Source organism: Rhea americana, unplaced genomic scaffold (assembly GCF_003343005.1).
Source record: "Rhea americana isolate MKP2758 unplaced genomic scaffold, rheAme1 scaffold_136, whole genome shotgun sequence".
Taxonomy (NCBI): domain Eukaryota; kingdom Metazoa; phylum Chordata; class Aves; order Rheiformes; family Rheidae; genus Rhea; species Rhea americana.
In genome coordinates this window covers 1,811,265-1,835,073 of record NW_028185439.1, presented here as the reverse complement: position 1 = coordinate 1,835,073, position 23,809 = coordinate 1,811,265, and the positions used below count along the sequence as shown (strand labels likewise).

The following is a 23,809-nucleotide window of genomic DNA, read 5'->3' as shown; positions in this document are numbered from 1 at the left end:
GATGATCTGAGGGCTGGAGCATCTGCCCCAGGAGGAACGGCTGCGAGAGCTGGGCCTSTTCAGCCTGGGGAAGRGAAGACTGAGGGAGGATCTTATCAGTGTGTACAAGYACCTGAAGGGAGGGTGTCAAGGGGACGGGAAAAACTCTTTTCATCCCAACAACAGGTAAAGAAGCAACGGACACAAACCGAACCACAGGAAGTTCCGCCTGACCGTGAGGGGGAATTTTTTCCCTGTGAGAGTGACAGAGCACTGGMACAGGTTGCCCRGACATGTTGTGGAGTCTCCTTCTCTGGAGATACTCAAAACCCACCTGGACGCAACCCTGTCTAACATGCTCTAGGTGACCCTGCTTGAGCAGGGAGGTTGGACTATATGATCTCCAGAGGTCCCTTCCAACCTTACCCATTCCRTGATTCTGTGATACAAGAACAAAGTTTGGTGCCAAATAATTACACAGATTGGGCACACAAGTGAACTTGGAGCTACTATTCAAAGAATCTACCAGAATCCTGGAATGAAAGTTGTATGGAATTAAAAGCACACTAAGGCCAAATGGAAGAAAGAATTAAGAGTATGGAACAAATCTGTGCAATCTACAAAGTAATTCAAAAGCCTCGTAATTCCAGACCTTCTGAAAGGGAAGGCTGCAAGAACCAAGAAGTGATCAATACAGACTCCAGAGACAATATGCCCAGATTTGAGCCTCAATAAGCCTCTGCATTGGACAAGAAAAAGAGGAGAACAACTTAACAGGAATTATACAGTCCAATACAGCCTGCAGGAAAAGATAAGTATAATAGCCAAACGAGCTAACGCTTTGTGGCCATTACAAGGGTGGGTTGGACCATTAATAAATGATGAAGGAGGAGGAATCAAGAATTCAAGTAGCTTGCTGCACTGATCACCTTTTAAAATCTAAAAGGGAAAATAAAGGAAAGGCTATACAATTAGAATGTAATTAGGAACTTACTTTTATTTATGTGTACCCACACAACGTGCAAAGAGTATGAATGAATCCCAGAAGAAATCTACCATTTCAGAGATCTAGAACACTCACACTCAAACATACAGAAATCAAAACTATGACAGAAAGGTATTCTCTGGCAAGTACTCCTGGTTATACATACTACTACAGTTCTTTGCTTTTATCTGTATTACCTCTGTAAAGGACAAATTGATAGCCATTACAAATGAGCAGTAATAATTACAGCTAAAAGCCTTAAAAAAATGTTAGGACATACATAGCAAAACCAGTTCATATCACAATTTATTCCAAGGAGTTGAGTCATTAGAGACAGATTAAATAAACAAACTTAGTAAATACAGGCAATAATTGTTTTGAGACATGGAATACTGGAAATATGCCTATAGATTAAACATACTTCAACTTCAGAGAAGAAAAATCCTGGAAACTGTTGTTATTACTAACAACTTCTACTCCTCATAAAAGAATAACTTTATTAATATAGGAAAAAACCCTTAATTTATAGTAGATGATTATTTTAAWTCAAAAGAAATAAGGAGAAAAAGACTTTATAAAGTATTTATATAAAGTCTGATGAAGATAGTTTTTAGAGAATTGTAGTTCACTGATAACAAGCACACAGTAATACATTTAGATGTAAAATAAAATCATAACAAATGATGTCCTATCAAAATTATTCAAACTGGCTTTGACATGGACTGAACCCTGGACAAAAGACCACCAGAAAAAGATAGAGAAAGAAAGAAAATGAAAACCAAATACCAAGTCTTCGAAAGTATCTAACAGAGATGCAGGAAGTTTTCTTATATATTTTSTTATTTAAAAACCTTAATTAATGATGCAGAACTGGAAGTAAAATGTGTCTTCTTGAAATCTAAGGATGATGCTAAATTAGGAGTTGTAAGCCTCAGTGAGRACAGAGAACATTGAGAAACAGGCAATTAAAAATAAGATTTGCCTTGGGAAAGTGCAGCTAAGATATCCAACAGGAAAATAGTCTGAAAGAAATATTCAGTGGGAGTGACAAACTGAGGAGGCAAAAAATCCTTACAAGGTTTGCAGTGTGATTTGGTAGCAAGAAAGATTAATGAAACCTTGGCTGCACATGCAAAAATATGCCACATCAAGCAAGAGAGAAGTAACAGTTAGATACGTCCACTTTGGGTAGCAAATAGAAAAAAAAGTCACAGACGTCTGCCATATTAAAATGGATGCAAATACCACCGGGAAGAGACAGGTCTTATTCAGAATAATATATGGTAGTAGGCAGACACATTTWAAAAAAAAGGGAAAAAATAGGGATAAACATCTGAAAGCTTCCTTGTAACAACCTTTCTAAAGCCCCACTATTGCAACCAGACCCACGAGAGAGACTTAAATGACCATTTAAGGAGAGAGTTCACTCACACAAACGAGATTAGTAGCAGAAAGCTGAAAACATGTTGAATGGTCTCCCGTAGGAAATATTGCAAGCTTGTTGTGTGGAACACCTCTGTGTGGACTCGACAAGACATGAATATAAACAGTAGAAGGCAATTCTACACCAGGGCCAAACAGAGAATCTGAGCAGCTCTCAAATTGGCTGAAGGTCATGAATTTCTCAGCAAAACACTAGAGTAAATATTTATTTTCTTCCAAGCACTACAATTTTCATAACAGAAATGAATCAAGTAATCAGAAAATACATCTATTTTAGCAGAAAACAAATAAAAGAAACAATGTGTTCACTGCCTGAAAATTCCTGATTTTTTTATAAATTTGTCTCTTAATAGCAAATATTGCAGCATGTATTTCTAGCTTTAACAAGAGCAAGGAAAAGAAACGCAAGCTGAGTAGTACCGTACTTCCTAGCAGGTGGCTGCCTTTGAAGTTCATTCTTCACTGGGATGAAGAGGCTGAAGAGCCAATTAGTCATGAACCTCCTCCTACAATGTCAAGAATCTGCCCTCTCCATTCAAAATCCCCTCTTTTTTTTCTTGCACAACGCATAAACACTAATGCATATCAATAAACATAAACGTCAAAAAATTGTTCAAACAGAAGAATACTACCCTGTAATTTAGTACCAGGTTTCTGCACAGYATTTTGCCTACCAAGGTGTAAACTTCAGAGGGTGAGAACTCTGCCAGTTCTTTTTGTTTGTTTGGAGATTTTTTTTTGAGTTTTGTGCCATACTGAGCTCAGTAACTTTTTACAACAGAAGTTAAGAGTGTAACTGACTGTTTCACTCGTCTTCCCATGCCTTTCTGCAGCACTTGACCAGCCAATCTGTGTACAACTAGCTCGTCTTTCCATGGTAACGATCATTTTATTAGCATGCATGATTAAGAGAACAACATTTCAAGCATATTTGGAAACTGAGATTTTAGAATTCCACAAAAATAAATACCAGCACCAGAACTGTTCAACGGTATTTACTGAACACTCCTATTGCAATACAGTGCAGGCACTCTGACAACTTGTTGCCATTCATTTGGCACAAATCATGCCACAAATCTAGTGATTTTTGTCTAGCAATCTTCTCAAATACAAGAATGGTTTTCAGGTTACTTCAGCACAGAAGTAGGAAGAGGAACGAACAGAAGGGTGGAAACTATGCTACAAGGATTCCAGTTTCCACAGAAAACTAGCTGAAGGAGATTAATTTTAAATGTATTATTCTGAAGGGCTGATTAGCCTGCATTTTTTTTTATAGAAATACATAAACATCTTTCTCACATATCTATACAAGACCAATTTGCTATTCAGTCTTAAAAACAGGACTTAAATTTTGTCCGAACTTATTAATAACAGCTGCAGATAACGTAAATCTATATACTTCCATTTTGTCATCCGTAGACCAGGGACTCTAATTACCTGACACACGGGTTTGAGATTAATGTACTGATGTACCAACTGCACACATTTCAAGTCATCTGTTTTTTTTTCCCCTGTCCTTTCTGTTCAATCATCACTTGCTTTGATAGTTTTTGCAAGGGTGACCGCGACCTTAGTTCTGCCTGGTACATCGAGTTTTTACCATCACATTTCCCAAGGTTAAACCTCAAGGCTTAAAAGTAGTTTTTTTCCCCTCTGAGATGACCTTCAGCATTTGCCCCAGTTCTGAGAAATAAACTGCTCTCAAACAAAGCAGATTTTAGTAGTAAGTTACAGCCAAAAAGATTCTATGTGGCATGCTTTAGAGACAAGGACTGCTAAAAATATTGCTGGCTGGGCAAGACTTTTGGGCAGGCTTTTGGGAACCTGTTAATTGGGCAATTCCTCTAAGACTAACACGATACAAGATTCTTGCTTACCAATCATTTGAGGTACTTTCCTTAAACAGTGTAAAACTACCAAGCACAGGTAAATCAGACCTTTAAATACAGTAGTTAACAAAGGATACAGGAATTGATTTTAAGGCACTTGACCTAACATCCCAAAGAAGTCAGTGGATATCTCTGCACTGACTCAGCAGGAACTACATCAGATACCAATATTAAACTAAATTATAAAATCCATTACATTCATATTGCTGATAAAAATCCTATCAAATACATAGTCCGCCAGTTTCCCATGGAAAGGCTGTGTTCTCTAACAAGTATTTTTACCGGTATGGTAGTCTGTGAAACATAGCTTGCTGTTCTCATGCAGGCGCATGAGATGTACAGCCTCAGCAGGAACTAGGAGAAGACAGGACCAGACCCAAAGCCTGCCCAGCCACTGCTCATCTTCTCCAGACACTACAGGTTTGCGGGGAAGATACAAGTACCTCCAGCAGAGAAAACACTCCCTATAAGTGTAAGCTTCATCCTGATCTTCTAACAGTTAGAAATTACTCAAAAATGCCAGGATGTGGCATTCTGTTTCTTCCCAAAGTGTTTTCACAACTCCCAATTTCCATATAAGCATCTAATCCTCTTCTGAGCTTTCAAGCTTGCTGGCCTCAACCAACTTCCCATACAAACAGGTCTTAAGGTCTTCCTACGCACACTGTAAAAGAGAGTTCTCTTTCATCAATTTTGAGTTTTCTTTCACATTTCATTTTTATTTCACAACACAAGAACAGTCTTGATCTACATTCCCTAAATAACTTATTATATTCTACATTATTACACCCATTATGACTTGCCTTTTTTGATGCAAATCAGTCTCTCATGTGGAGATTTCCCAGCCACAGACCATTATTGTCCACCCATTCTAATATCATTTCTAATTCCTTATGTAGCATATATAAAGCTTCTGATAAAACACWGTTTGATTTTTATTTATTTATTTACAAAGTATTACTGGAGTATGAGATCTGGAGAACAACTATTTCAGTGGAAGTATTTTTGACAAGTTTGGAAGTCTTTTACTTGAAAAGTTTGTGACATTATTGATGGAATTGCCCTGAGTCAGGCTTCTGCACTGATAATATCAAAAAGTTACCCAGAGAACAGTTTCAAATAGATTAAASTACTCCACATGGCTTAAGACACTGCTTATACTGCTGGTTGCAAGACGTATTTGCAAGCATTTGAAGAATTATAAGTATTTTGCATCATGCTGTGAATGAGTCAAATGCTGTTTTCCAGGCAAAAATGAAGAAATATATGATCAGCCAACGTTTCACTTCCTCTAGTACTCCTTGTAACAAATTGTTAGCTACAAATAACCTTTGAAATTAGCAACAGAGGTGAAAAGGAGCAGCAGTGAAATCCCTGTGCATATACACTGCAGCTGCAGTTCCACAGACTTGAGAAGGAGCATGTCTGACAGAGAATCAGTTACTGAGAACTTAACTGGAAACCAGGGTTTTCAGAAGAGTAGCCCACAATTACCTTCAAAAGCTGGACAACCACAAAGCATTCAGAGCCAAGAGACCCTTCAGATGTAGCAGCATGGGTGAGTAGCAGCAGCTCTGCATACACTCACTGGCATGGCACACGGGCTGGGACTGGGATATACTTTACGCCCTCGGTTCCTCCTGCAGTTCCAGGAGGAAAAAGGAGAAGAAGAAATGAGCATGCATGGTCTGCACACCTTCAAGGATCTCACTTACAAGGCAAGTGACTTCTCTTTCTATCTTTAACCAGAAGTCCACATGTTCATTTGTACTGTGGGTGCCTGGGAGCAATGCCTCACACATACAACTTCCTGGAGAGTCTCAAAAGTCGCCCTTTGTGGGAATAAAATTTCAGCATAGCCCTGCCAAGCACAGGCTTGCGCCAAGACGCTCTGCCATGGCTCAGTGCTCAGGAAGGGGCAAGTGCAGCTAACAGAGGCTGCCTGCTGCTCTCATCAGGGCAGAAACACTCCTGCAAAAAGCATGGAGAGCACTTCAGAGAACACCCTCCAAACYACCCCATGGAGACCATCTCCTAACACAGCCTCTAGTCTAAGTTGTTAACCATTTTGAGAGCTGCTGTGTATTGTTGCTCTATGCAACAAGGGCTACCTTGAGATTTACCAACTAGGCCTGGTCATGTAGACAGAAAAAGCTGTCCTGACATCTAGGTTTCACTAACAATCTTAAGCTCTGAAGCACAAGGATGAGGAAGGAAAAAAGTGTTCATTAATCTCCTGTTCCAATCAGCCAAGAGAGCACAGACCTCTCCTGGCTCCCAGTTGAGAAGGCTGCTGCTATCTGCCATGCTCAACACATGGTATAACCATGAGCCCAAAGCCCATGAAGGGATGCCCAGAAATACAGAGTAATCAAAGCCTCACCAGTGTAAAYGCAAGAGGACACCTTTACCAAATCCTGCTAACTAGGGGCAATGTGGCTAGCATGCAGACACACATAGTCCTTGCAGTACAGCTGGATAACTATCACTAGGCAAATTGTCATCAGAAAAGCCAGTTTCTTCCCTCCAAGCATGCCCTCTAGGACAAAATGGACTGAAGACTGTTAAATGCATCCATTTGATGAAAACATCCAAAACACCAAGATAATCAGAAATCAATTAAAATTTGCCCCAACTAAATGTAGGTAGAGATTTGGATTTAATTGCCACTTCTCACAGTTCACTAAGAAATAAAAGAAAAAGGACTATTGCTCAACATGGAAGAAATGGCTAAGTTGCAAGTTACTCATCACCAGCCAGTTACCCAGACGAAGAAATGAACCAGGGCACATTCCAGGTGAAAATCAAGTTGGAGATCTGTGACTGACATCAAGGTGCGCTATGCCCCTCCAGGCCATGACTGTGGCAAAAAGCAGCATTTGAAAGGCTAAGTCTATCGCTAAGGCTATTACGGGCTACACCTCCAAAAGGACAGCGGCCCCATTTCTAGAGTCCACAGGAGACTGGAACTGTCTGGACTCTCCGCTGCGGAGACAGTTCCACCACCGCATCTGTCAGTCAGGTCTTGTTAATGGGCTCACCTCATCTACAAGGAAGCACCATCACACATTCTTGCCAAAGACTTTGAGATAGTTAGATTGAATCTTTTGTCGAGAAAGGTTTGGGGATAGAGGGGCCCTTCAAAGTCATTTCTACCTCCAGAGTCTAACATTTTAAGGCTCAGCCCAAAGTGATGCAGTGTTCAACTGGACATGTGGACTCTAGAAAAATCATGCTGCAATATTCTATTCCTGCAAAGTAAATTACAGCTTTGACATAAACTAACAGTTACTTCCCAGCACTTCTGCAAACACGGTAGATTAGATATGGAAGAAGTGACTGATTTCAGACATGAACCTTTCTGCATTTTAACGAGCAATTTCTCCTTAAAATAATCTCTTAACTATTGTGAAAGTTAGTATGGCCCTTTCTCTTCATTAAATAGTTTAAGTTTTACAAAGCTGTGACTATGACCAAAATAATACACAGAGATAATGTTTTTATCCTGCACCACTTCAAATATATTTCCATTTATGTAGCCTGCTTTACCTATTTTAATATCCACAGTCCTAAAGTATATGCACTAAGATCTAAACAAGATGAGCTCAGTTTCTACAATTACCTTATATCACCAGTGCCATGCCTATATTCATACTGACATTTCCAAAATTCATCATCAAAGCTATGTATGTTTCTCCCATAATGGAACATTTTCCTCCATAAGCTACAAATCAATTGAATTAATCTTTAAAGAAGAAATAAGATTATGATTTTAAACATTATTTCAGTAAAGATTTTAAAAGTTGGGTCACCAGGTAGAAACTGAAGAAAACAAGTCAATTACTTAATAGCACCATTCCAGAACGAGCTTTATGTATAAACTTTACTGAATAGAAAAGCTATTACTGAACATCATCTAGTTAGATGCACTGAATTAGAAGTGTTTTAGAAACTGTAAAGCTTTCTGAAAAACAAAACTTAAGTTTGCAAGAATTCAAAACACTGTTGAATCTGTTGAAAAGTAGGCCACAGGTATGCCTATCTACACAACCTTGCAAAATCATGAACATTTTCTGGCTCTGGAACAAAAGAGCTACTGACCTGCCTGTACTAAAATGATAACAAGAAAAAAAAAAAATGACATTTTACTGGTCTGTCCCTAAAAGAAAAATTCTTCTGACATGTAGTGCTAAGTAGACTAGGTAAAACAAATCTCTTTTGAAAGATGTAAGGTAGAGAGATCTCCCTAGGAAGACAAGATATTTGCAGAATGATTGGAGAGCATGAATATTCCAGCATTTTTTCTTTAAATAAACACATTTTTCCCATCAATCTCAAATGTTAGGTTCTCTTAGAAGAATTAAAACATAAATATCCTTTTATCTTCCACAGTTATTTTTCATAACATCTAGAATACTCAAAATAATGCCTTTCAGCTAAAGACAGCTCTTCTTTTCTATTTAGTATAGTGGGTTGTTTTCTTTTTTCTTCTTATTTGATAAAATAAAAAGACGTTGCAGATCGCTGCTTCCATTGCCTTTTGGGGGTCTAATGGCAAAAGGAGGAACCCCAAGACACGGTTTAGCAAGCAAACATTCTTCAATACATTTGCTTTTAAAACAAATATGCCTGCTTGCAAGTGCTGCACTTTTACACATGATTAATGTTTTAGGATCTTAATCAGCATTTTGTATACAAAAGCATTCATTCTAATAGAACAGAAAACAAACCACTCTCACAAAACCAGAAGAATTAGCTTTCCCTACTCCCTCAGCAAGTTAAATCTCGATGCTATCACATGCCTCCCACAGAATCCAGTAAAGAAATTCTATTCCCTACTGAATTCAAACCATCGCAACTTCTTCACATTTCTTTCAGAACACATTTCCTAATCCTTCCCTCAATGTAAAAGTGAGTAAATAATTTCAGCTTAGCCGCACTCTGAGATACCCTTTTCATGCTAAAACACCCAAAGATCGCCACAACAGGCAACGACGCTGCTTATGCATTTCGGACAACGAGGAGATCCTGTTTCTTCCGCATCGTGGGCAGCAGCTCCAAACTTGCATCAGCAGCAGCCTGGTTCTGCGAGGGAGGTTACCGTCACTGCTCAGGGGACTGCTTGAGCCTGTTTGGGCACTGCTGCTGCCTACCCGGTGCTGGCGCCAGGCCCTGCAAGAACACCCTTTGTGATCTCCTGCAGCCTGCTAAGAAAGAAACAGCGTATTCGACAGCTTTCCTCTCGGTTTACTGAGTTACAGCAACTCACAGGAGGCTCTAAAAASCACCAGAGCCAGCACAAGCAGATGAAGACCAGCCAGCCAGGAGACAGGCGGGCTGCGCCCTGCGGCTAGGGCTCCCGAGACAGTTAAGCTATCTCGCTGCTTGCTGCCGGTACACAAGGGAAGGCTTGCACCCTTCTCCGTCACTGTCCCCTCGGGCATTGGCTGCACCTTTCTATTAACTGCTTTAACCCAATAACCAACAGAAAACTATTCAGCTCTTTGTCTCCCTCCTTTTAGGTTATTTTTCTGCTGCTTCAACAAAATGGCCCAATACCAAAAAAGCACAAGGTAAGTTGCAGCAACTGGGAACAGGAACTCTCCCCTTCTTGGCAGCTGTTAATATTATTCAACTCGGTCCTTCCCATGGCACCACGGAGTGCACAGGAAAGCACAAGTGCCGATGTGCATCGGCCACATCCTGCACAAGGAACAACTCAAAAAAAAAAAAAAAAAAAGAAGAAAAGAAAACCACTTTCATCAGAATCTACACACAACACATCACCGATGTGGAAGGAATATTGTCTTCTGATACATGAGGGCTTTGCCCTTAATGATCAGACAACGGCAAGGGTAGGCCACTCGAGTAATCTGATATGCAGTTCTTCAGGATGCTGGAAGACCAAGCGTCTTGATCACCTACTGGAAAGCAGGTTCAAGAAACAAAGGCCTGTTTAGTAGACCTCAATAGATCTTTTCCAATATTCGTCCAGCCTCCTCCTGAGCCCACAAACTTTTTGACACCATGGTGTCCTTTGGCAAGGAGCTCCACAGGATTACCACCTAATGTACAAAGATCTACTTCCTTTTACTGGGTCTGAACCTGGCTCCTACCAATTTGACATTCTCTTGCTCTGATACTGGGAGACAAAACAGTTAAACCCTCTCCAAATCACCCTGATTTCACAGGCCTCTATCATATTCTTCTTCCATCATCCCTTTCACTGACTGAGAAGTCCCAGCCTACTCAGTCATTCCTCACTTGGAAACCACTCCAGATTTCTGGTCATCTATGTTGCTTTTCTCCAAGCCTTTTCGAGGTTACTATACTACCTTCTTCCTGAGATGAAGGGAAGGGGAGACGAAACATTATTCAATGTATGGACATAACATGGGTTTAGACATAGCATAGTAATGTTACGTGTTTTATCTACTCCTTTCACAGTATCGCATAAGATTTGATATGGTTTCTTTGATCACTACTAAGCATACAGCGGATTGTTTCATGAGACTGACAGCAGTCTCAGGACCTCATCACAGGAGCTAGTGGTCAGCTCCAGAGTCTACCATTTTGCATGAGAAGTCCAGTTTTCTGCTTCCAGCATGCATCGCTTCACATTTATTTGCACTGAATGCAGATACTGCACAAGAAGATAATCTAGATTGTGTGGTATCAGGGACATGGAAAAAATTTTTCAAATAATTTTAGTTAAAATCTGCAAGTTACTTGGATTACTGAAAATGAGCCAGCAATAACAAAAAAGCTATGTACTTGAGAGAAAAAGCTGCTGAAGTGCTTAACTGAATAGAGCATTTAGGATACAGCAGTCTTACTAACAGGACTGCACATGTAACAAAGTTTTTTTGGTCTTTGATCTTTGAGCTATTTGAAACCCCACAAAAGTTGAACAAAAAAGGTACAAGATCCTCGAGGAGTTGGACTCCSTGCCGCTCTGCAGCAAGCTTCTAAGTTCTTTTTTACAACCACCATCCACCAAAATAAATAAATAAATAACTTCTAAGCAAAAAAAAATGTAAACCAAGGCATTTCCTCTCGATTCCTTTCATGTCTTTTCATCACCTCATCTGGAGTCACATGCTCAGTCCTGACCTTTCCAGATTCTGCTCTCTGCCTTGCCACACTTATTCAGACTATCAAATTCATTTAGTGAAACTATCCTATCCTTTCACACTTGACTCTTCTCACAGACATGCAGTTCATTTTCATGCAGATCCACTTTTAACTTCAAAAGGTTGCTTTGTATCTCAGCTTCTGATGTCCCTTGTTTAAAACACTTTCAAATAAAGATCTGAAAAATGTGGTAGCAGAAAACTCTGTCTTCTTCATCCCTCCAAAAAAAAAAAAAAAATCCACTATAAAGCAAGACAAGAGGGCACACATCCACCCAGAGTTTCTTCAGCTCATCTGTAGCTCACTTAGCTCTCCTGTGCATAGCTAAAGTTACTGGGAATGCTTGGAAATGGGAGCCCATGGCTGTCAGGCTGAGCTGGTATCCTCGGTTACCTTCACATTGACAATTCCCTTTATGTTAAGCCTCCTCTGAAGTCACTGATTTCCAGGTATCCACACAGCAGTGTGGCTAGAGCTGGAAAACCCTTCTGGAAACGTCTAGCAGCGTCAACAAGCGTGACAACCTGACAAACACACAGCGTCATTAGCTGTGGCAGCCACACACCTTGACCAAGGCGAGAGCAGAAAACCCATGGTTACTCTATTAGGAGAGAACACCACACTATAAAAATTGATCCGCTCATCATTTAGTCAAGTTCGAGACACTCAAAAAAGGAAAAAAAAAAAAAAAAAAAACTATTTTATTTTCCTTTCTGAAGTCTCACAATTGTGTGTCTCTACATACACACAGAGCAACGCCCTGCTGTCGTCCTCTTGCACCACTGCGAACAGATTACACAACTGCTTCATATTGTAACTGTGAACTTCAACTCAAAGGACTGATATTGAATCATGAAACCACTGGTCCATACAAAGCTCTCTCCACCTATTCAGAGATGCTTTAGCAATCATGCAGAAACAATTTAATTAATAAGATTATATGCAAATGCATAAAACAATTATGTGAAGAGATAAAGCAAAGAAAATCTGCAAGAAACACTTACCTTTAAGCACACCTAGGAAATACAATTGTTTCACAACAAACTACTATAAAAACTAATGTATTAGCTTGATTAACCAAAATATTTTTGACTTCGAGGCCAAAGACACAGTTTACCTGTTTGAAGGTCATTTCAGAATCAAAGTTTAAGATTCATTTTCAATTTAAAATACTTATATTTCAGTAATTTCAGGGGGGAAAGCACACTGAGAAGAATAGCACATTACTCTTAAAGTTCCCATTAATTCTCCAGATAAATATTTGAATTATCAGAACTGATTTTAAGTTAATACTATGCATGATTTTGACACGCCAAAACCAGGAATTTCAGAGCTGAGTCCTGCCTAGTCACTCACAAAATGAAAACACATAATCATGCTTTTTTTCTTGTCAGAATAGACAGAAAGGTATAATCAGCATTTTTTAAATGACATTTTAATCCCAGGAGGGATTTTTTTTTGTACTGACCTGTGTTCCCATAAAATTTTCCAACCATGCTTCTACCAGAAGAGCCACAATAATGCACCCAGAAATGCTCTGAACCAAGTCAGAATGCCAGCAGCCAGTCACCTCCTTATTTTCCTCGGATTTTCGCAAGGGTAGGATTTTTACCTAGTCATAATATGGAAAGTTACAGCAGTCCTTCAGAAAAAGGGGCAAGACTAACTTCTTTAGCATAATAAACACCTGCTTCCCTTCGCTTGAATCAAAATGGAAATAAAACAATTGAAAGCATCATCATTGTTACAGGGATTTTACTTTCTTACAACAGACACTGCATCAAAACCACAGCAGTTCCAAAACTGAACAATTTTACAGCTGGCTGCAATATTCATTGCAAAACAAAACTCCCCAAGATTAAAAAAAGAAAAAAAGTCTTTTATATTAAAATACTGGTCAAGTTACTGATGAGGAAACGAATGAGTTTTTAGACCATTAACACAGACTCATGTAAAATTGATTCCATAGCAAGGAATTTGGATAACCATGTTATGCCTCTTCCAGTGCAATACTYGTTCTGATTTTAAGAACTTCTCGAAGAATCAGAATGATCTCAGCTTGCTGCTATTTCATTTAATTCATCATTGCGATATGTAGTTAATGCAGGAGACCAGATTTTAACAAGTTTTTCTGCACTTCTCAGGGCAGTATTACTATCTCTGCACAGGTTAGTAACTTTATCYACCAGCTAGCCTTTATGGTGTTGGTAATTAGCGACTAACAATTTTCTCCCCTGCCTCCAATCCCCTCCCACTCCAAACCAGCTCATCCCAGAGAAGCAGATGATAAAGTTATGTAAGGCTCCTTCAGAAACACGTATTCTGCCCAGCAACTCCCGAAGCCGGGGCTTAGCGCTGCCTCCAAACTCACACGCTGTCTTCCTCGAAGCGGTGAGCGCCACACGCTCCAAGCTCCGTTTCGCGAACGCTCGAGACTTCACAACAGCAGAAAACGGAGCAGAAAACGGAGCAGAAAACGGAGCAGAAAACGGAGCAGAAAACGGAGCAGAAAACTCCAAACGGAGGCCACCGCCTAATGAGACATGACTAACGGGACTGCTGACTGTCCAAATATTTAATTGCCCTTGAATGCTGCAGTTCGGGTGGGTTAATCAAATAAACTTGCGTATCCCGAGGGACTATCCGTTATCTGCGTTTTCTTCAAGTCCCTACCCGACCTCAGGGCCTGCAGGAGGCCCGAGCAGCTACTAACATCCGCACACCRKCACACRCGGCAGGTGTCACACGCGGCAGGTGTCACACGCTCCGTCGTTAGCCGACGGCATCAGAAAGTTCGTCCAAAAGAAATCTCTCTGCTTCATAGGAATAAACACAACAACTCCCTTCAGCACACGAAGGCAAGGTGCTCGAAGGGGTATCGGCAAACCTACACCAAGCGCAGGGAAGCGAAACGCAGCGGGGCACGCGACGGTGCGGGAAGCGGGAACGCAGCAGGCAAACACGGCGTCGCCCAGGCTCAACCGTTCGGAGTTACCAGAACARGACCGCGTCGATCTACCGCACAAACTGCGTGTGTAGAATGCTCTCAGCGTCTCACAACGGTAATGAAAACAAACACCAAACCCAGGATTAAAATGCAGCTTAATTTCATGTACTTCTAATAGCATTTGTCGCCATTCAACAAGAATTTATGCACCAATTCAAGCTGGTAAGAGTTTAATTCTCGGTATAAAGCTTTAAAAATCGAATTCAAAACAAAACAAAGGCCAGTATCTCCCAATTATTTCCAGAGCCTACGACTACAGGCCTCAACCGAAGGAATGTGGAAAGCTGCCACCAAAAAGCAGAGCTGATATATGACCCCAGATACTGTGATGCTAGCACACAGCTATAATAAATCAATATTAATTCTGCACACTGCTGTTACGAATATAAAGCTATGAAATTCCCTCACGCCCACCTGCCAGAGGGACAAAACTCAGACCAAGTTTGAGAGAGACGTTTTTGAAAGTCTCTCTAAAGGCATGTAATGGATTCCAGCAATGAACGTGCGCTGAATGTTCAGTGAACCAAATAATTTTTAATAGATTCCTCAAGGGAGATTACTTCACATTTTTAAATCACTTAGAGACCTTGGAATGACAATTTGATTCAAAAGAAAAGAAAGGTTAGTATATGTTTGGGGCAAGGGGTATTTTGTTTGTTCCTCTTTCAACGCAAGAAAGTCATCTACTGTAAGTTTTTGCTATGTATTTTACAAGATTTAAATCTTTATATTACTCTAATTTCTACAAACATAAAACTTAAAAAACCTAAGTTTAAAAACATACACTGAGCAATTTCAAAAACTCTCTTTGCAGAAGTGCAATATCAGTAATTAGAGAAGGCTTATCTAACAAATTCTGGGGGGGGGAAAAATCACCTTTATTAAAAGCAGGTCTGTGCAGCTCACCTCTTCTAACTGTGGCTGCAGAAAGGTGACAGGCAGGGCTAAACTCCATCAGGTCTAGATTTGAAACCCAAATGTAATATAAATYGGATCAGTTTTCAGATTGCAGAGGAACCTTTCCTCTCTCCCCCAGAACCAATGCCCACCTTATTAGCAAGCCACCACAGACCTCTACAATGTGGCAGCAGAATCAGCACTGGAAACAACTGCTCCTTCAAGGAGAAGTATTTTCTCAACCGTCTTATTAAATATGCAGGAAAATTAGCAGAAGAGCCTCAAACGCTGTTGTTGTTACAGTGATTTCGGCGGGATTAGGCAGWGCACTATGGAGGAAAAGACTCAGACAATGAGGCCTTTCATACAAGAGAAAGGAAACCTAACGTTAATCACACCAGTGAGTCAGTCTCTTCTACTAATTCCTAATCAGACATCAACAAATAAAGAGAAACACTTATTCTTATTTTAATTCTATTAAATAAACAGAAGTGAATAGAAGCTCTCACGCACTATAAAAATCCAGTAGCACATCTAGCCGTCTGATGAATGAAGAGCTATTAGAAGCACGAAAGGTTGGGAAATGAGGTATTCCATAAAACCCATCCACGAAGAAGTCCAGAATAGAAGATTYAGAGAAGTGCTGCATTAACAAGCGAGAGAAACTTCAAAGCCAAGAGACAAACTCAGTTGAAACCCTCCTCCATACAAGAGAGACCTTGAAGTCATTAGAAAAGACATCTGGTGCACTGCTTTGATTTTCAACATTAGTCATTGGACAGAAACAAAACATTCCCCCCCCAAGCAGCAGATAATTGCAAATCCACTTATACATACAACCTATCATTTATCACCTCATCAGTAACTGCTTGAGTCTGACGGAATTAAACACTCAAGTCGGGCAGTTTTTGTTAAAAGCAATAATTACATTGTTACTAGAATATACAATTAGGTAATAAAAAACAAAAACAAATCTGCCTAGCAATATTTTTTATGCACTCTCACAGAAATATTACCAGACTGGAAACAGGCAATGTTATAATAATAATAAAAAAATCCACTTCCACCAGAGTATAGCTACTTCTAATTTAAAACTTCACCCACAGGCAAAAATACATAAATGATTAGCATTATAGTGTTTATTTTAATTACACTGTGTAACTAGAATCCAAGAGACTGTTAACTCATTTCAGACACAAAGAAAGCCAGTATCTAAGAGCTCATCCTCAATTTATAACCTACAGAGTTGCATTAGCGCACCCTATCACCTAAGCATCAAAACCAGAGTGTCTGCAGTACTCATAACATGCAAAAACAACTCAAAATAGAGCTACAGGCTCAAAGACATTAAAAAACAGGAAAAAAAACAATAGGAGATCAGGAGATCCCTCACTTGCTCTGTGTACATGATGCTTAACRGTATCAAAAATGCCACCAGTTTTACAAGCACTACTCTTCAAAGTTTAATAAGAAACTTTATATAGAAAAAATTTATATATAATATATATATATAGTGAACTCAAGCTTACATCTACAAATACTTCCTAGCAACATAACTGCTGCACAATGTCCATGGTGCTTGTCTTGAACAGCTGATGATCTAAACAAATAAAATACAATYGATGATTTCTAGTGCATTTAAAGACAATTTAAAGTTCTTGAGTCCAAATGTTGATCCCAGCATCTGCCCATCTATCTAGGTTGTTTTGGCCAATGGAGAAGTCTTTAATCACTCTGCAGAAAAAATGTGCATCTTGAGAGGTCCAGCTTTATGACAAATGGTGGGTGGAGGTGAGAAGGGAAATAAGGAGAGCATCACAGCCTGTTGCCACACCGTCCTTCAGAACTCCTCCTTCCTCGAATTAATTATGCACTCTACTTCTTCCAAAGATATAAGCAAAGATGGTCACTGAGGTATTATAACAGCATGCTTTATTATTATTACAGTGTTTACAAAGTAAAAGCTTTAGGTAAGAAGCATAGCGGGAGCCAAGCACAATTATCAGGAGTAACAGCTTGCTCCTATAAAGCTGTTGAAGTTTTATCATCAAGGTGCATGTTACATGTTTGTGCTTTTCTCCTGTACACAGGTGAAAAGTGCTCTCTGAAATCACGGCCTCASCTGCAGACCCAGATAACTCGGGAAACGAGCAGCACACAAAGCAAAGCGGAAACACAGTGCTGCATGCAGCCGTCAGGAGGTATTCGTCTCTGCACGAGGCACAGCACCAGCCCTGTCTAACGCTGGTGCATCGAAAACCCACACTCACACCAACCAGATCAGAAACGCAGCAAAGAGCAGCAGAAAGCTGGACTTTGCACCACCCAGAAAGAAAAGCATGGCTAAAATCAAATCCATGCACATCCATGTCTGAGGCATCCCTAAGCTCCCCCGGTGCCAGCCTGGGTGGGTGGGGAGCTGGGATCCCCGACCCACAGAGCTGGGCTGAAGAGAACCCCCTGCAATGGGACGCAGGGCAAGAAACTCAGGAATGAAAGCACTACTCCAGAGCATCTTTTTGAGCCCATAATCCAAACAAAAGACTCCAGGTGCCCCTGCATAACATTATACCCAAAGCACAAAGCATACTTCCATGGACTCCAAAACTATGGCAGAAGCAAGGGGAAAAAGTCAAACTAACAAGAATGACTCTTTCAGCATCAGATTTTAATCTCACAAATATATTGAAGGTAATAATATTTTCCTTCAAAAGTTTACAAATTTATCTTAATGTCAAGAGATGGAATCAAAGCAATAACACTACAATCTGCTGAAATACCCTTCTCCTTAGCTGTAATTCTTCAAATCTGCACTTTATTGGTTGGAAGCTACCTGAACAAGGCTACAGCRAGCAAACAGAACCAGTATCAAAGAACACATATTCAAAAATGCATATTTCAACCTCAGGCTAAATATATTTCTTTGCAAGTATGTCTATTACCACAAATAACGCAAAGATCACAACACTCCACGGAGGACTAACTCCACAAGAATTCTGGCAGTGCCCAACAGCAGTCCTTACAAAAGCAATGAGAGTATATGTTATAAAATTATTTGCAGCCTACTAGTTCACAGCTTTAAGAGGCTAATTTTCCTTATGTTAATTATATTTTGTTTTTCACTAAGCTTTGACACAAAAATATGTGATTGGATTGTGTCCCTCTTCTAGCCAGCTTGTATATTCTCTTAAATTCTGTGTGATACAAGCAATTAAAACATAATGAAAATACAAGCGTAGCTCTCATTGAATTTTAAATAAAATACAAATTTTGACTCTGTAATGACTGAACTTTTGATCAAATCTGGTATAACAAATTACTTAAGCTATGAATCAGCATAACTACTTCATATCTAAAAAAAACCCAAAGTACCTTACAAAACCAACTTCATGCAAAAAAGGTCATTTTTCCCCCTTTAAGACACTGCAAGTCTTAAAAGTCTCAATGACTTCTTAACACATTGTGCCCAAAAGGACTAAGCTTTTATAATACCACACTACTTCTATGGTTCTACCTCAAGATAAAAGATGAGAGGCATAATAACTGCTAGCTAGTACAATTTTAAAGTATATACGATAAAATCCAAACACTAGACTATCCTTTCATACTTCTATCTATTTACTTTACCAATTAATGATCTTATGAAAATGCATCGAGGCTGATCCACAAAAACTGATGCCTACCAAAAATTAGATTACCAAAACTCCTTTAAAAGAAGAGCCATGCAACATCCCACTTCCATCCCTACTCACAAAAGCCTCTAGAAAAATAACAGCTTTTCCCAAACTCCGCCAAGACCTAATTTTGCGAGGAAGTCTAGCTGAAGAATCAAGTACCATCCCACGAATAACTTCCTGCTTCTGAAGAGAKAGCACCCAGCTAACTTCAGCAGCAAGGATGACACACAAAAGAAGAATCCATACACCGGAGGGACGAAAAAGCAACTACGCTATCTGTATCTCAGAAAACAGAACAGATGTTATCCTTTGTATACATACATGCAATTCAGTGCCATCACTACGTTTAMAATGAAAAATAAAGAGGCCTATTAAGCCAATAGACGGTTCCTCTCCACAGTAAAGCACATACATGCTTTGTTTCATTTTAAGCAATGTTGGGATTTCTAATATGGCTTTGAAAAAGGATGTCACATACCCAGTCTTCACATTTTTTCTCTGTTCAATTTCATCTGACAACTCCCAACTATAAACTTCTTGTGCCAACTTAAATAATTCTTCTCTTTCTCAGTAAGGCTGGAAGAAAGTGCTTACCCACTTGCCAGCTGCAGATGAAATTTTGTGCCAAGAATTAAATGTCTTTTGGGCAGTTGTAAACTAGAAGYTTCTATGCCTGTTGAAAGACAAGAACGAGAGGGACCACCCTGTCCTTTCACATATGAACAGTTCTTCCATATTTCAGTTACACAGTGGATCACATTTAATTAAAACATCCAAACAGGGCTATTTTTTGCTAATACCAAGCTCAGATATGAAGAGATATTTTATCAATTTTGCTCTCAATCAGGCTTTGTATTTACATCACCTCCATCCTCTGTTCCAAACTTACCTCTGTATTTCTGATCTTTAGAGAAAATTCTTACACTATAAACTCCTTTGAACAAGCAAAACCTGTTTCATCATCTTTTTGGTAAGGCACAGATGTACRCTGTGTGTACACTAACATTAAATAGCAAATGCTCCAGCTTCCCTCCCTTCACCTCCTTTCAGAGTCTGAGGAGACTTCGACCTTTCTACAGAAAGTAAAAATACTTGCAGGCACTGGTCAATACCGCYCTCACGACGAATGCAAGGTGAACACCGAGGACAGCGAGCTGTTTCTTCCCCCATAGCCAAGAACGATGACGGGAAAGCACGAAAGATTCATGGATTAAGGCTACAGCAGAAATTAAATGAAGAGGCTGCAAAGAGCTTGAGAACTCCCCACCTACGCCGGGGTGAGGACTGGGCTCTCCTGGCTGACAGCCCCGCGCAGGCGAGGCTTCCTCCGGCTGTCTCGTCGCACCACAGGACACCACCGAAACGCAGGTAAGACAACACAACCGCGCAAACACCCGCACGCAGGGCTTTCACCAGGGCACTGCCGAGAGATCCYGCTATCTCCGCTCAACCGTCTTTCCTACCCTCCTCCAAGTTCACACRCGTTTCCTAACTCACTACAGGATGTGACTGCATGTTCACATCGTCTACGCTTTTAGTGCCACCTCATTTGGGGGATAAAAATAAAAARAGATCACAAACCACACGCTGTAGCCTGTCCATCTCCAAGTCCTGGATTAGTCTCTAGAGCTCTGCAAAACTTCTAATATTGAATCACAATCACAAAAACAAAGTCACGGGCTTGAATAAAACCTGCACTGTTCCAGTGGAAAGCAGGCTCTTCCGCTGTAGAGTACAGTCATTGGCCCTCTCCCCTGCCGAACATGATCCCATTTTCACTGTATTAGTAATCTGAATCTTATAWTCAGAAAAATATTGCCAAATGTCGAATTGCAGTTAGAAATTCAACTAATTAAAATATATAACTGTGAATGTCTTTACTGCTAAAAGAACCTCTCCTATGGAAAAAAAAAGATAGAGCAAGTGTCTCAAGATGTTCACCAATACTATGAACTTGGTTTCCAGCATACAGAGAAGCCACGTCTCTACCGTCTCCATGAACCGTAGCGCCAAGTAGTGCCGGTTCCCCTTGCTCATTAAAGCTCTACAACTGGTGCCTTCTGTATGCCCACATTTCCCATTTCATTAAGCTCACTTGACATTAGATGAAGAAAGAGTACAAGAAAATTGCATATTTCTCGCCCAAAGTAAACTTGTCATTTAAACCTTGCGTATAGATAGAATTTGATACAGCACTGGTGTAATGAGTCATTCTTCAGTTTTAGAGTTTGTACGACAGTATTTTTACRTATGTATTGCAATACTTCCCAGGTAGCTACCACCCCATGCAATTGTAAATTTCTGCTGAAAAAGCAGCATAGACATGGGATTAGACACACTGCACAAGAATYTGTGTAAATGAAGCTTATTTTTGCAGTCAGATTTTGAGTAAAAGTAAATTCATCTAAGAAGCCCTCATGAACCATATTAACCGTTAAAGTTAATGTATTTCTTTAAAGGAGAATAAGCAATTATAGTGAACATCACAAGTATTTCTTAATAAATTCTTCCAAACAGTTAAACATAAGCAATCCATACATCAACTTTCTGCTAAAGCTATTTCTTAGCTATGTAAGTTAAAACTGAATTCATTCCAAATGCTATATGGACTATTCACTATCCACTACAAGTGCTTTATTTGAAGAGAATGGGCTATTTTACACTCTTCTGTACTATGGCAGGACAATATATTTGAGGTTTTCCCTAACATCTTAAYTTCAGCTTTTTATTTTTAAGATGCCTAATGGGCTTGAGCAATTTAATTTAACTTTTAAACMTGGATTCTAGGAGTCACTTGGGGGGTTACTTCAAAACCAAAATACAAAKGTTTATCCTTTATAACATACTAACAAGATGAGGTTAAACTCTCTGCCTAGTGGCATTCAGCACACTGACACTTTGTGGGGAAGTTTACAATTCTTCATAAAGGCAAAGTCCCAACTTCATTAATTTGCATGTGTGAAAGCTGCATTAGAAAGCATGCAGCTACACATTTAATACTTGGATAAACACCTGTAATGCATTTGTTAAAGATGGTTATTGTTATTCCTCTCTACTATCTAAATACCAAATCGAATGGAGCTACCAAGTAGAACTTCTGCAAACTGGTATCAAACCAGAGAGAAAAAATAACCTTCCTTAAAGGATAAAGTTAGCTGGTTAAGATTCAAGAAAGGAAGGAAGAAAAAGGCAGCAACAACTGTTTTCTTCTCCCCTCCAAACCACATATACTATGACCTACAAGCAACATTTTCTGCTTAAAAGTAATACTTAAATGCAGATCTATGGCTGAACGTTATCACAGGGATTGCACTTACTTGACAGTCTGCTATTAGCCAACTCCATTATCGCTATTTGCAGTTTTTAAATGTACAGATTCAGAAGTAACTGTACAAACCCTCCATTACAAGTGGATTTATGGAAAGCCACAGCAATAATCATCCTCATTAAGCATATCTTCCCACAGCCCTGCATTATGTAGACACAAAGAGGAAAACATTTCTTCTCCGTTACCCGCAAGCTTAGATCTTTTTCCTAATAATCACAAGCTTAGATAACTGTCATTGGCAAAAGCAGAGAAGCCAGTAAAGTGTTCCCAAAAACTGGACTTTTTTAAAAAACCTTAAAAATACTTGCATACCTCCCAGTCCACAAGCAAAGATGCCAATGTAGGAAGTCCTAATTTGTTTTTCCAGCAACKGACATTTTCAATGGGAATAATATATGAGAATAAAATGGTATCTATGGCTTCTGCTATTACACTAAGAGCCCCAACCAGTACTTATCCAAGATATGTTTATGGAGACGCACAGGCAAAGAAAAGGGCAGATGGCAATATTTGTAACTAAGCTGAATTATAAAAATCTCTCGAGCTGAGCTGATGCATTAACTCTTCAGCCATAAGCTGTTTTAACTCCTTCGCACGTATGGCCACGCTGCATCCTGTTTCAACGAGCAGGACGTGTGCCAGTGACGTACGCCGAGGGACTCGCACGTTAAGATGATGGGTCAAAGAGAAATTGAGAACTTAAATAATCCAACAGGGTCACCCGCGGCACATCCAGATCACACAAACCGGCTGTTTTGCCGTGCAGATTTCTCTTCTTGCTTACCAAGTTCAAACTGCTGATCACGCACTTTAGCGTACGGATATATTACTCCTAAGTTCTCCAACCCACAGCTAACCACCATGGCAGAAATAATAAAATCAGGATTAAAGTACACTTGCTCTCTCCATAAAACTGTTCTTCTGAGCCAAACATTTCCTGCATTATCGTAAGGAGTGCAACATACTTTATTTAAAAAGCTGTTTTTAAAACCACACAGCAGACCTGGAACAACCACCCCATAACGAGACACAGGCATTGATCATTTATAGCTCAGGCCCTTAATAGTGAAATAACAAATTTAATTTCAGATTAACATTTACTTCTAAGAAATGAACAAAGGTGGTTATACAAGCAGAATAAGGAAACTATATTTACTTTCCTTCCTCGCTCAGGTTAACTGCCTTCAGAGATGTCTAAAAAAGCAATATTCAACACAACTTACATCTGAAGCTTTGATTATCCAGTTATCTTCAGACTAAATCATTTTTTACAGCTCAATTCTATACTTGACATGAGAACATTTGATTTGATATTGACAATACAACTYCATTTGGTTACATCTGAAATAAATACCAAACTCCAAAATGCTTTAAAACAGCTGCCCCAGTCAGTCTCCCAGAAGCAGAGCACATCTTTTCCACGTAAGGGGACCGTAAGAGGAGATCTTTGTTTAATAGCGTGGAAATACT

General features: G+C 39.7%; 1 protein-coding gene across 1 annotated transcript in view; it reads right to left on the bottom strand.

The window, feature by feature from the left end:
* Nucleotides 1-16,882, bottom strand: part of PTPRF (protein tyrosine phosphatase receptor type F) — a 381,001-nt gene extending 364,119 nt beyond the window's left edge. The window contains exon 1 of the mRNA XM_085298209.1: nt 16,864-16,882. The gene's annotated coding sequence lies outside the window, so the exon portion shown is untranslated. The remainder of the gene's footprint in view (nt 1-16,863) is intronic.
* Nucleotides 16,883-23,809: the final 6,927 nt, after the last annotated feature.